Source organism: Malurus melanocephalus, unplaced genomic scaffold (genome assembly GCF_030028575.1).
Source record: "Malurus melanocephalus ecotype Western Australia unplaced genomic scaffold, MMel_1.1 scaffold_308, whole genome shotgun sequence".
Taxonomy (NCBI): Eukaryota; Metazoa; Chordata; class Aves; order Passeriformes; family Maluridae; genus Malurus; species Malurus melanocephalus.
This window is the reverse complement of record NW_026623540.1, coordinates 88,698-104,419: the sequence shown is the minus strand read 5'-3', so window position 1 is coordinate 104,419 and position 15,722 is coordinate 88,698. Positions and strand designations below refer to the sequence as shown.

Here is a 15,722-nt window from a genome sequence, read left to right as displayed (position 1 = left end):
TACACATATTTCACCAAGCAAAAATTCTGATCATCCCTCAATGCCAAATGTATCTGTATTAAAAAAAAACAAAAAAAAACTTAGAATTCTGAGGAAGTTAKAAACACCTAAAATGTTATGAGGAACATAGACTAGTCAAATATTCTATGAAAAATACAGCAGCTTCTAACTGTTTTAATTTCAGAAACAGACATTTGCAAAGAAAAATGTCTGCAGTTATTACCTATAGGTTCATGACAGGGGATGAGTATAACAGAATTAACAGCTCTCAGCTGTAAAATTACTGATTCCAGTAATACAGTACATTAAACATGCCATTTGAGATATATGCCAACTTAAACTACCACATATGGCATACTATCTAATTATCACAGTTTGTGTTTTCATATGCAGAGCTGTTCTAGTTTTTAAACAATGTGTCAAAATGCAGTTTTATCTGAAAACAGAAAATGCTATCTTTTTACAATACCAGTAGGTCAATCAAAAATACATTGGAACCAGTCTCTGATGTTTTAGAAATGTTTTTAATTTTTTCTATTGTTAAAACATTTGGGCACAAAATTAATTTTAATAAATACATGTTTCTCAAAAAATGATATTTTCAATTTCTTTTCTTTTTTTTTTTCAAGTCTTTAATTCACCTATTGACACACAAAGTCCTAACTGACAATAAACAAACAAAACAATCAAGTTAGTCATTCTCCCAGTTTTGCATGCAAATAAAAAATACTGTGAAATAGCACGTGTAAAGACATGTTGCAGTCAAGACAGACATCACTTGTGTTCCTTCTTTATGTGCAATTTGACCTCACTCAGAACAATTGCTAGCTCAGAATTATACATTCTAATTGCAGTTTAGCACAAATCATGCCCTAAAATATTTGATTTCAGATTCCCCAGCTGGTGCTTCATGTCACTTCAGCTGTTCAGAGGGTTTTTTTTTTAATGTTTCTTTGCGTAAATAAGCAAAGAGCTCACACATAATTACCATGAAATGTTATATAATCTTAATCTCTCCTTTTCCAACTCAAACAGGACAATGTATTTTTAGAAAATAAAAATCAAAATGTGCTAACAGCTAACACCTAAGTAGATGAATAACTATGTACCAGCCATTTCAAATACTTTTGTTTCTTGTCCAAGGGTAAAATATAAAGACATGCCACTCAGTCATCAAATGGATTTTCCACTGCCTCCCTTAGTTCTTGCAGCTTGTAGTTGGTGTATTTGATAATTTATTTCACAGAAAGAAAATAATACCAATTTACATTTGAACATACTATCTTACACTAAAAAAACCCCACAGATTACATTATAAATATGAGGGTAATTATACATACAAGAATTTAATTAAAAAGTGCCTCCCCATTTTCTTCCAGTTTTAAATGAGCATCAAGTGCTTGAATCCTCAATTACCTTTACAAAAGGTTTGTCTTATGCTCAAATTTCAATACATGCAAAAACAATGTTTATTTTTCTGAAATAATTTGAAAGGCATTACTATCTGAACATCAAACCAAAATATATTTTAGATTTTTTTATTTTCAATAAACAAATATTTTCAATATAATAAAGACTTGTGCAAACAACTGTATATCCAGAATATAGGAAAACCCAAAAGTATTTAAAATTTTCTTAATGAAAAGCAGAAAGGTGAATCCATTTGATTTCTTCCACACATAATTCAAGTCTCTCCCCAATAAAAAGTCCAATCAACCCTTCCAAAAGATGAGTCAAAACATTTTATGTAATAATAAACAAAAATAGGACAATTTGACTTCATGATTACTGTTTTTAAGCCAAAATGCAGATATATCTATAAAATTTATTTTTAGAAATCTTCCCTGTGCTGTTTAACATTTCACATTAAAACTTTACAGAATCCTTCCCACTAAATGTTTAGATAATTTTTGATAATTCAGTCAGTTCCATATTTCTTCATAAATTTTGATTTATACCTTTCAAAACTAAAATCAAACAAGTACATGAAAACAAAAGACAAAAAAAATAGTGCTTGTAGCAAGAGCAATTATTTGCAAATGGAAGATTTTAGAAAATATTTAGTTTGAAGAGGATTTGCAACTGATTCTGGATTAAATCTAGCACTTCTCTTTTAAAATGGACCTTTTAGCAAGACTGGCATACATTAACAAAGCCCGTATTMTTCCTATATGGAAGAACAGATTTACAAATGCATTAAAAAGCCAGTCCACACATAAAGATCCAGTTCACATAGATCAGAACCTATTTACACATAAGGATCAGAAAATCAACCTACTTTTAAGCAAAAAATAAGACAATTCCAAGAAATTATTGATTATATACTCTAGGTTTTTATCACTACTTCTGCCTTTGGCATTAGTAAAGGATTACATATCTGCATTAACATTTAAAAGGAAGTTTTAAAACAATCCAGTTTTTCTTGCAAAGGAACCATGAATTAAAAGAAAATACTACAAAGCTCTCACCCCAAAACAGGAGAACATGTATATTTGGCAAGCGAATAATGGTAATCTGTATAATATACGTATTTTTGATAAATATCTACATATCTATTTATAACTGAAAAGGCATCCTACATTATCCTCACCAGAGCATAGACATTATTCCTGTGTCCATCATGTATTTGACTACAATAAAATTGAATGTAGGAGGAAAGACATCTCCAAATCCAGATTTGAACACCTCTACATGAACATGAGAAAAGTTCAATCACAATTGTTTGTAGGGCTAGAAAATGGTGAGAATACAACCCCTCTCGGGGGAAAAGGCAGCAGTAAATCTTAACTACCACAAATGAGTACCAGAAGAAAAAACCAAAATAAAAAAAATATTATTCTGCTAGAAAAACCCCTGGAAAGACTAAAGTCTTTTACCAAAAGACCTAAACTAGGACCATATTTTTTTTAATATGCACTACTAATACTCTAGCTCTGTTTAAGCACACTACTTCAGGACTATGTAGACTGGAGGTGAATTCGACCTTGCATAAATTCAGTACTTACCTGAATTTAATGTTTGTATAGAGAAACTTCTGCTGTTATTACTGCCTTTGTACAAGTGCCTCCACTGACTCTTGTGGGAGGCAGCTTAAGAGACAAAAAATTTTTTATTTCTTTCTGCTTAAGGTAATAGAATATCAGCACTGGAAAGTTTGAAGAACTGTACCTGGAGAACTGGAGAGATGGCCACCTCTAGGAGAATATTTGACCTCAAGCAAAACAAAGAATGGGAAACAATCTAGTTTTGATTGCATTCGAACATCTTCACCCTACCTAAAGACTGGAAGTTCTACTTATCTGAATTCATCAGTGATGAATTTAATGGCAGAATTCCTATTCTGAAGAGCAACTATAAAAGCAGAAGCAAGAAAGATTCATGTTAAACTACTTATGAAATAAACTATTAGCTTTTCAGCACTTAGACTTGCTGAACGATTACTGAGATTCAGAATTCAAAATATTTGTAGTGAGAAAACTTGAAGCTCTAATAACTCAAAGACTAGAAACTGAAATTAAGTACTTGCTCAGACAGAACCACCGGCTTTTCCCTCCAAATAAGCAACAGGCACAGAGTGATTTTTTTAAATTATATATGTATTTTTAACTATCATCAGCACTCTAAGATGGCCTATCCAACAAGATCCTTCAGTTTCCCTAATGGAAGAGGAAGAACACTGGGGGATGTCCCATACTCTGAAGCAGGCAATGTGAGTTACTTCTATGAGAAACATCTATGCAGGCATCCAATATGAAAACCACATTTTGCCTTTGTGCAAAGGAGAAACAAATGGGGGAAAATTATAATCCCCTTAGAATCCAGCATGTAAACACTATGTGAAAACTACTGCACTCTACAGGGATTAACATAACAAAATCTTCTTAAAGCAGAGTCAAATTTTAAAATTTACTCAATATGGAGTGATAAAGTCTTCTCAGTTTTTCCAGGTAGGCTGGTCTTTCCCATTACATAGACACTTACCTATGAGGATTCCAGAATACCTATGGATACGCCTGTTTCTCTTTGAACAGGCATCACTTCACAAAGAATGCCATCAGCATCCCTTGGTGTGCCAATTCAGCACATCATTATTAACAGCACTATTTCCTCTAAATCAGCATTGCAACATCACACCTCTTTCCAGACCTACTGAAGTAGGTCATCCTAAAAATACAAAATTTTTATTAGATCCTGAAATCCTTCTAGTTTTAAGCACATGTGACTTGAGTATCAGATGGTCACCAGCAGCTAATCTGCACCTCCCAAGTAAGCATACATTGCAATATGAAAACCTTATAACACAAACCAGTCCTACAAATATATACTAATTTACACCAAATCTCCTGTATGCTCCGTTAGAATCCTTAACAGGGAGAAAGTATCCAAATTAAGATACATGCATGCTTACAAGTACCAAGAGCATTAAGATCACTCATTCTGAACTCCTATGAATTAATACTGCACTGTGAAATAAAATCCTTTCACTATCTTAGGAGGCCATTTAACTATATGCATATTTTTAAGGAAGATTTCATCAAGTCATACATGCAAGTGAAATACTACAACCCTTAGCAAATTGTTGTAATCACTTCTGAAATTTTGTACTGGGAGAAACAAGTCATCCAAATCAGAACTAGCCAGCCTAGTAAAAGACAAAATTCTTTACAATAAACAACAAAAATCTTCAGAAAACCAATAGAGCGCTGTCAAAATTTACAAGCAGACTTCTTTATGAAAGAAAACAGAAAGAATTTTGCACAAGATGAAACTTCACGAGTTCCTGGACTAGTCAACATGGAAAGCATGGTAGTCCTTTGCACAAGATACGATTCCATTGAAAAGAGGACAAAGTGAATAAACAAAGAGAAGTTTATTTTTCCTCATTCTGAGCATATTCATGTGTGTTGGAAAATGGAAATGTCAAGGTACTTTACAATTATGGATGATTATTTGTGTCCTTATGTCTGCACCAACGAAATCAGAAAGCTAAGCCAATAAAGTGTGAAGGACAGAACTGAACTACTTCTGAACATCTCAACTAATGTTCTTTCAACTAGTAAGTGCTGTCAAACAAAAGAACCGTTAAAAATGATAACACAGAAAAGACAGAATCTTCTTGTTACTAATCACCAAATAAAAAAAAATTAAAAACCTCAAATAAAAATAAACTAGCTATAAATACCTTGTTTAATTCAAACACTGACTTTGTAACCAGTACCCATTCTATGTCTCCCAGATTAGAGGGTGTAAAACATTTGCATAAACTGACGGGGGTTTGTTTTCCAAAGGCACAGGAAACCTAATGGGACAAATATAGCTGTCCATTTAATTGATTCTCTACCATCAAGAGTATGCAAGACTAAAGTCCTGAGACTAGAATTACACATAGATTTCTACATATATTCCAATATTTTTTTAACATTCTGCTTTAAAATCTGAGGAATCATTTCTTCCTTCCAAATTCTAGCTATTTGGGGAAAGAATCATCTTTCTAGCTATGAATCAATAAATTAAAAAAAAAATTAAAAAATTATTCATGACTAATTTGTAATATATCGTGTTGGCACTTACTAGAACAGCTAGTCACAGATGTAGATCCATAGAGAACTTACAAATCTTGTAAAATTATAAGGTACATCTTTTATTAATGTCAAAAGTAGTGCAAATACTAGATGAGCACTTGGCATCAGCAGCATAAATAAAACCACAAAACCATATATCCCTAAAAAAGAATGTTGTAAAGCTAACAGTTTTTGGGTTTTTTTTAGCATTTTGCTATGCTGGAAATTATATGCCGTTTGATGACGACTAATCTCAACAAAAAGTGGCAGACWTCGGTGTGCTGCAGTGCACAGTAAAAGAATCAGAAGTTAGGAAATTATATAGTTATAGGGTTATAAGGAGTCCCTGGGAAACACAAATTTTAGTTCAGACTGACAGTCGCCAAGTGTTCACCTAATAATGTAAGTAGAAGACATACAAAGAATGAAGTGTGCACACACATGCAAGGCAGAAAACAAACCCCATACATGTTCTAGATCTAACACTTGCAACAAATCATTTTTTTAAAGCTTTAAGGCATCCAGTAGCAGCTTTTCATTGCAGACCTTTGAAAAATCAGCACAGACAGAATGCCGGAAGACCCTCTCTTGTTCCACAGAAGTTTTCTTCAAATCCAGGTCAAAACTGCACTAAAAGCCACCTATTCCCCTTAAGTGTTTTTTGGTTTTGGTTTTTTTTTTTTGGGGGGGTGTTCCTCAGGAAAATGGTTGGTAGACTGCCAGATTACAATGAAACATAAATATTCTATAACTCCAGCTCAATATTGTTGCCAAAACAGTATCTGAGGCAACACCTGAATTGCTGCTGCTGCTACTACTTGTACTATATCCTACCCTACCTGCACTGGCATTTCCTAACACCAGATTACTGATGGGGACAAAAAGTAAACCACTGCTAGATCAAGCTCCAACATTGGCATATGGCCCAAATGGTCTTTCCCCCCAGCTTCCCTCAGAGCCATGACATTTCACAGCCCTATTCTTATGGAATACATTCTGATAATAGTTTTAATTTCTTAAGTACACTGGATGCTCTACAAAGCCAACTGAATGGACACATGCCATTTCCTACTTTTCCAGTGCATGACCTAATATAAACATTTTCAATAACTCATGTTATAAAAGGAACGACTCAACCATTGTATATTCAGTTAAATATTTGTGATTTTTCATGTGCAATTTGAAAATCAAAATTTAGAACACCCTAAGAAGATGATAAATTGCTGCTGCACCTGATTATCCGGTTCTCTACAGAGAATTTTCTTCCCCATGTTGCCAATGAAGAATCTAAATACGACTAAAGTCACTACTTGAGAATAAAAACACACATACAAATCTTCCAAGAGCTTTGGAGGTGTGCACTATGGTTCTTGATTCAAGCAAACAGGTGTCACTCTATCAAGTGGGGGAAAATAGTACAAATGTGTGAAGCTCTTTATGTGGGAAATTACAAGAGAGTTAAATGGCACTGAGCAAGGCACAAAAAGTGCTTTTAAAATAGAAACAAGGGAACATGCAGAGAACCTCAGTATCTAATTTAATTAATGATTGAGAATGCAAAGGCTCCAACTGGTGAAACATTAGCAGCAGCCATGAATTTCACTGTAGTTCTGTATAACAAGTAATCTTACCTGAGTGATTCTCAAAAAAATGTCAACACATCGATTGTATTTTTCATCTGATCCTGTCAATGCTGAGATGACAGGCCCTGCAGGATGCAGTGAGAGATCAACGATGAAAAACAGATGTTGAGTCTTTTCAAATTCAAAACCTACAAGATCAGGTAAATATGAAATTTTGTCCGAGATTCATRCTTCTTTGTAGCCAACAAATGCTAATGTTACACATTTGCTTTCATATACATATGTTGACAAAAGTATCTCTCACAAGGCATCTGACCCCAGGTCAATCATACCACAAATGTTTAACTATAAACTGGTCCCTAATACACCGTCCTTTCAAGTGCTATCTGGTCACACTGCTAGTTATTTACATCACCTACATCAGCCTATGTTCTCAAACCGTTCACAAAAGAGACTTAATTTTGCCTATCAAATATGCAGAACACTTCAACCTTACACAAATTTTACTGCAATTCAGAAGTCAGGAACAATAGCAAGCTCAAGCAAAGAGTGATAAATTCACACTCAAAGGCTACAAAAGCATGCTAGCATTGTACAATTGGGACCTGACTTCAATAGATGTGTCTCCCAAGACTGCCTTAAACTGACATTTCAAACAGATCAGTTAAGTCTTGCAAAGGAATTGCAATGCTTGGCTATTATCAAGAACAGCACACCTAATAATAAGTAAACCCTAGTAAGATTCAGCCATAGTGAATTAACAATATGTAAAGTGAAAACAAGTTCATATGGGAGGATAGGAACTTAGATACTTGCAAATTTTATGTAGTAAAATATTTTATGTGTCTATCAAATTTAGGGAATATTTAAAGAGTATTCTGACAATCCTTTCTCTATTTTTAATTAAAATACAACAAGATAGTTGATCTTTATAATGCTATGAATAATCACAGGATACAGAAGCCTCTGAAATAAAAACAAAATAGGATGGAATAGAGCTACACAAATCTGTACTGTAACACTTACAAGATCTCTTGTTAAAGTACAGTTTGATATTTCCTTTGGGGGATGAAAAATGGCCCTGAACACCAGGGTGAATGTAAGGAACCTGATATTTTCCTAAAGCCATGTCATGCAGTCAAAATAAAGACAGTCATAGATCTACAGTAAATTAATAACCTTGCACAGGCACAGCACACTAATTGATTCCACTTGCCAAATACCAAATTCCAATTCTCCATGTTTCCATGCTACTAGAAATCATTAAAAGAAACACAAGACTGGGCTAAATAAAACAAGCACCAAGCAATCCTCACTACAGAACACACTACACTACAGCAGAAATTCATACCAGACACAGTATAATTCTTTTCATTTACAGACAATTGTTGTCAGAATCAGCACAAATATTTTTGCTAAGTCCACTATAAGCATGAAATTTCAAAAACACGTTCATCAGCTTTATTACTCAACAGATAGATTTGATAAACAGGAAAAACTTATTACAGTTTTAGATTGGAGTATATTAAGAATTTTATGCTAGTATCAAACAAACCCAGTTAGAAAAACCAAAAGGCCTACCTAGAAACATGGCCATCAATGAGAGTGAGAAAAGCAGCCTTCCAATTTCTAATATGTATTGCGTTTTATTCCCTGACACTGCAGCCTCTGAGGGTCAGATTAATTAAGATCAACAGCAGCTGCAGTGCAACGTGAGACGCACACGGCCACGGCTCTCGCCAGTGCAGCCCAATTACCTGCAGCATTCCAACACCCGACCACTGACAGCGACCACACTCCTCACCAAGGCACTGACTCCCACTGGCCTACTGACCAATGTTAACAAACAGACTAAACTCCGAGGTGGACTGGAAAGCCGACTGCACTGCTGCAAGATGCAACAATGAGACTCGAGGCGTTTGACAMAAATCCTTATAGCTGTTGCTTAACTTTATGTGAGAGCTGTGTTCAAAAACAGAAATGTGATGGCAATCAGGAGCAAGCCCTCTTCCCCAAACACTCCATGCTCCATTTCTAGAGGCGACTCTGACAAATTCACTAAATCTAAGGTTTGCTTCCCTGGCCAAAAAAGCTACTGATCACTGAGGAAATAAATTCTCTGGTCAACTACTGAGGACAATATTTAGGCTAATGAAATTAATTAAAAAACAAGCAAGATCAAAGAGTATTTGAAAAAGGTATTGCTTGTTACAGGTTGCATCCACTAAGAAAAGCAAATATATTTTGTTTACTGCACAAAGCAGAAGAATAAACCAAGAAATCCAGACATTACCTCTTTATATTCTTCAACTATTAACTCCAACACCTATTCTGAATCAAGGATCCATTACAACTTGTATCTATCTACAAAAAATTATTGAACTATTGTATGGAAATTTTAAACTTCATGAAAGGGAAAAACTTTTTTTTTTTAATTAATAGTTGCTTTACAGAAATCCTGACTTTATCCAAAAAACAATGCTATTTATAGAAGCACCTTAATCTACATAAACTTTCTARCCTAGGTAAAAGCAATCACAATGAAAATGTTGAAAAGTTAAAATACAGCATTTCCATGCCATAACAGCTGTCCTCACTCTATTCTTTATTTTGACAACAAAGTTAGTTGTTAGTCTGTGTCATTTATTAGACTACCCATTCCAAATCTGTCAGAAGTTGTTATAAACCCTTCTATACAAGACAAAGACACAGCACCTTCTTGCAAACCAAAGCCATTTACTATGTCAAAGTTAATTCATTCATTAACATGAATAAGTTCCTACAGGTAGAAAAAAAATCTGTTCCAAATTTCTACTTAAACCTCTCCTCAAAATTTCTCTAAGCCTACCAAATGAGAAGCTGATAAGTGAGAGTACACTGGACAAGTCAGTACGTAACAATCTCAAGATCCTACTGAGTTATATAGTCAGTTTCAGCTTCCTTTTAAATGCAAAATACTACAGATCTGCTGGCTAACAAGCTAACTTTTTTTATTCTGTTTCAGTAACCAGGCAACAGACAACTGTCCAACTGAGAATTATCTCTCTGAACAGCTGGCAATCAACACTTGGGAATTTTTGGTGGTTGGTCTCTTTTTTTTTTTTTTGAACAAGTACAAAGAGAAGTGATTACTTTAAAAATCTACACAGCTCTAGATTCCACCTCTGAAATATCTCTACTCACTATTTAGTAATTTCCTCAGTCCCATTATCCCTGAAGTTACTCATACTAGTAAATGTTTACAACAGAATCAGAAAATCTTATATATATACTTATGTAGTCTCTAACTAGCTAATGTCAACACTTCAGGAGAAAAAAACAGGAGATGCATTTATTGATGCATGAAAAACCCCTTCAAGGAACCAGGACAACAGACTTCTAATAACTAAAGCTATTCTCACTTCTAACTCCATTATTCTTTTTTCTCCCTCCACAACTGAAAAAGCAGTCTTTCACTTCAACATTATTTCAAGTGTTGATTTTTAAAACATTTCTTCTCTTACTAGATTTTGTTAAGAGTTATAAATTAACATGGTAAACTCTAATTCTTGAAATGAAATTATAATGGTGAGCCAAGCTTGATATATTATACCTTTTCCTTCCCAGCAGTTCATAGGAGTTATGATGCTGTAAGATTTTTAATTATAAATTCCTGTACCTTACTGTGTTACTTACACATTCAATGTTTTTGAAAGGTTTTTAAGAGTCAGAAAAACAGATTTTTCAGAAGGGCACTGGCACAAAGATTAGCTAGACTATCTCCCATAACAGATGAATGATTTTAAAAAATCTGATACTTAAACAGAAAATATCTAAAAATACAAGTCCTTTGGTAAAAGGACAAAATAGCCGGATAATACTTCATACACTCTCTGCAGGAGATGGGAGAGTGAACTCCCACCTTTTATATTCTCCAAATATTTAGATCACCACTGATTAGAAATTTGCTATTAGAACAACAGATCTAATATACTGCTCAAAGTAGTAAAACCTTATCCTCATTTAATTATGCTTTTATTAATCTCTGCTCTTCATATGATCGAATTTAAGTACACCAATGACTTCATATCCCAATAAATTGAAAAACACCGACCAAGCTCAAATTCACTCAAGCACCAAGTTCAGACCAGGCAAGATCCTGTTGCAAGATAAACAACATGATGTGATGTAACATAATTTTGTGCATGTGTGTGCATATGTGAGAGACTGGGGCGGGAAGACAGAGAGAGGGAGGGAGAGGGAGAGAGTGCATGCACGAGAGAGAAAGAAAGAGAGTGTACGAGAGAGTTCACAAGGGAAAAATATACATGGCCTGAGTAGTTTTCAGTCCCGAGCACACCATAATGCAGAACGAGAAACACAAAGCAATGACAGCTTCATACAACAGAAATAATCTTTCTCATATTATTCAAAAAGCCCGTATGTCATAACAGCTTCACAGAACAGCCACTTTCTTTATCAAGTTGGCTAAACCTGTATTTAGATTTTGAACCAAAACCTAGTAGCCAATACATACTGTACTTTCTATGCAGAAGGATCATTTAGTTTAAAAGTAGGGCATATTTTGCCATTTGAATTTCATTTCTGCTAATCTTGGGGAACAAGCCTGAACAGAAAAGAATCAGGGATAATCTAGGCACAATATACAAAGTCAAATTGCAGGAGTCCAGACAACAAGAAAAAGTCGGTAACCTGAAAAGAGAACAATAAATTGTGTACTCAAAAATAAAACTGTAGCGGACAGCAACGTATTTATATACTGCTTCCTATCTTGTAAACTAAAATGTTCAATGCAAAACTGTTTTTCCTTCAATTTCTTGTAATTAGAGCTGCCATATAATTCTTCAGTAATTATGTCACCTTTTGACGCACAAAAATAATCCCAACAGAAATCAGTCTGCATACTGAAGTCCTATATCACAGAGGGAAAAGAAAAAAACACTATTAGATCATAGGAACTACTCGTAACTTCTGTATTGCAAGCACCTTCCTCCTTTCCAAACAGGAACTTACTCACTCTTTTAAAACTTTTAGGAAATACAGAAAATTATCATAGAAGCTTCTGCAACAGAACATTCCACAGTGAAAACATACATTAAACATATTTGCAGTCATAAGCATCAGAGGTAAGGACATAGTAACAACCGTTAGGAAAACAGTAATTGTTTAAAAAACTTTGTAAGAAAAAGAAACCATAACTTTATCTTAGCTCTTTCACCAGGTTTGTATTCACTAATGTTATATGAGCAAGAGAGTCTGGAAGAAACCCAAAAACCATCAGCTCAAGGAATGACAGGACCTCCGAAAATTCCATGGKCTGGTGGTCAGACGCAAACAAAAATATTAACAAGAGCCAGCCACGCTGGAATCCATTTCCCATCCCTGTTCCGTGCTTTAGTAGGTATCAGTCAACAACTTCCTTACACTCACTTTCTAGATGACACAACGTGGCTGCAAATTCAAGGCAGACCATATAAAGTCGAACTGGAACTTCATTTGCACCTGTTACTATGAAAATGCTCGAGTGTCCCTGCCCTAGTTATTTATATTATTGCTGCTGATTTTAGGGGAGAATATGTTTATGTCACAAATGTTTTTCTCGTGTCATTCCAGCTTGCGATCTTTCAAAGGTTCTTCTGCTACTACTGCTGTATCTTTACAATTTCCTACACAAAAAAAAAAAAAAAGTAATTCTGATTTAATCAGAAAATAGAAGAACTATACTGGAGCACTAAACAAAAGATCTAATCTTTGGAGCGTCCTTTCCAAGTGAGTGTAAATAAACTGTAGTAAAATGAAAAGGCTCGTAATTTGGTATTTGGAATATTCTTCATAAACACCAATTTTCTGTAACATCCTTGCATATCTGATAACCCCTCATGTATAATGCAGAAAATCTATTTCATTTTCATCTATTGACAGTGAATTTAATTTACTATTGCAGCTCTTTATCCAGATTATGTTATTAATTCTGCAATCAGGCTCTTTAGAATGCTTTTATTTCTTCCAAGAGTTTTCACAATTCTACATTGATTTTTTTCCACCCTAACATACCTTTCAAAATAAAGGATCATGTTTTTCCTAGCTTTCTAAAAAAAGTAAAAAAGGAAAAAGCCTCAAAAGCAACAAGCACCAGTTCATTTGCTGTAATTTTCAATAGGAAGAAAAAAAATCTACATGCATCACTTCAATCTCTGACATTTAAATATTATAAACTACATTCATTAAGGAGACATACCACAGGTGCATTAGAATTTCCACATCAACATATTTGTAAATAGACCACAATACCTCTGTTAATAAAAAGTTACCCACTTCTGCCTGACAGTAAAGTTAGAGGACAGGAAAGTGAAATCCTCCAATGTTAGCGTTCTGTTTACATCCATACCAACTGCCTTTGCTCTTTTGTAGAATTCAGTCACGTTAAAATAGATCAGATGCAAAGCAGCTCTTATTTTTCCAACAGAAGTAAGCAACTGCTAGTCAACTCAATTGTAAATCACCAGTTACTCTTCAAAATAACAAAATCAAAACACAAAAGTGTCAGTTATGTTATTTTGCACCAGTTTTTAAAAAGTCCTCTAGAACAAGGTTCAATTACAGAATGCTACTTTGTTCATCTTAATTAAAAAAAAAAAAAACAAACCACAAACCAACAGTTATTCAACTGCAGAAGCTAAAATCTTGTCTACCATTATGTAAGATGTTACTCCCTCTTCAGAAATCTTATAAAGAAGGAATGCTAATTCAGGTATTTATTAATGTTCTACCCAAATATTAAAACTTTCCTTGTGCATTAATACAACTGATAGAAAATGCTAATTTTTTATTTCAGTTTTATAACAGAATTGTCTTCTACCATCATGATAAACAAAATATAAAGAAAATCTAAAGAGCACCACTTGTCCTCTTTACTTCACTCCAGAGCCAATGAACAAAGCAGTGAAGCAGAAAGAAGGTACATAATGGATTTAAAGTAAATGGCCCATTCTTTAAGAGGCAGTCTCTCATTTTTAGCCATTCTAGCTTAGTTGTCATTACAATGCCTGGAAACTTCAAACGAACAATTATTTTTACGCCACCTGTCACACTGGTTCCTTTAAGCTAGATTTTTTTTTTTAAATAAAAAATAAAACAACCCATGTTATTGAAAATAACCTTTTGCAGAAACATTGGAAATATCTTTAAACTTATTTCAAGCCGTTAGAGTTCAGTTCAGTCCATTGCATACATCAAAACAGACAGAATATTTATATTCACTACTGCACTTTGTAACATACTTTTCTGAGACATGATGCTTCCTGCTGCACTGGAAGCTTAATCATCAATATATGAAACATACCGACATGTACATCCATGCCTGGAAATTTACAAAATAAACAGTTGGCTAATTTTTGCACCTACCTGGGTAAAAATCTTTGGATTTAGACAGCTTGATGGTGGCCCCAGTCTCTTTCTGCAACTGAACAATTGTCTGTCCTCCCTTCCCAATTATAGATCCAGCAGCATAACTAGGTATGAGGACCTTTAGAAAATACTGGCCATCCTCTGAAAAATTGAGATATGCATGGTTAATATGGCTTATAAATTGTCATTTCTCCTCCCCAGACCCACAAACAAACAAATGGTTACATCTTTAAACTCCTCCACTAATTCATGCATTTACATCTAACCAGTTGCGTCATTGTACAAGAAATGTTTCGACTATGCCGTTGACATTTTAAAATATCTATATTTATTCTAACCAAACTAAGGAATCCACATAGGTTCCTTAAATCAGTAAAAAATGAGAATATCAAAATTATATTTCAAAGGTAGATTTTTTCTAATGGTAGCCACAGCCAGTAGATATTATCAGACCCCTTAAATATAACTGAAGCCCAGCATGAAAACGTGGTTAGTGACAGCTACAACCTTGCTTGGAAATACTGCAAAAGAAATTACAAAACCAAGAAGGAATGAATTGTAAATTTTAATGGGCTATTTGTTTGTCATTAGCAAACACATGAGAACAGCTATTAGCTATAGCTTGCATTCTTCTTAAGTGAGAAAAACGACTACTCTGCAACCAAATAACCCACCCAAAACGTGGGGTTTTATTCCAAGCATTTCAGCCACTGCCAAGAAAACAACTCAACATGGTATGGATGGAATCACTTGCCTAAGTAATCCCGATGTATTCCTTTAGCACTTCTTAAGCRACAATGATCTCTTTTAAGCTCATTAATTAAAGGACACTAAGAAGAATTTTTCCCAATTGATCAAAAGCCTAAGTCACTTATTTTAAATACACTTAAAAGGTGACGAGATAGACAATGCCAGTCCTCTACCCATCACTAGCACTAAAGCACACCATCAAAAATGGAAAAAAATAGAATGAATGGAGGGGAGAAAGAAAAAAGGATTCCAGTCTTGATTTGGAAACTGCAAAATTTTTAGTGCCCTCATGCCACTTCTAAATCCAGCTACACTGAAGTCTGAGGACCTTTCCTTAACTGTCTCTGAAGAAGTGCAAGGCAATAGGGGCATGCTGGTTTCCCAGACTTGTGCTCTCCCCAGTAATCAGGGAAATGTCCCA

At 34.5% G+C, this 15,722-nt stretch overlaps 1 protein-coding gene across 1 annotated transcript in view; it reads right to left on the bottom strand.

The window, feature by feature from the left end:
• NOVA1 (NOVA alternative splicing regulator 1) overlaps window positions 1-14,715 on the bottom strand; it is a 139,057-nt gene extending 124,342 nt beyond the window's left edge. Inside the window, exon 1 of the mRNA XM_057377240.1 lies at window positions 14,549-14,715. The gene's annotated coding sequence lies outside the window, so the exon portion shown is untranslated. The remainder of the gene's footprint in view (window positions 1-14,548) is intronic.
• Between the last annotated feature and the right edge of the window lie 1,007 nt (window positions 14,716-15,722).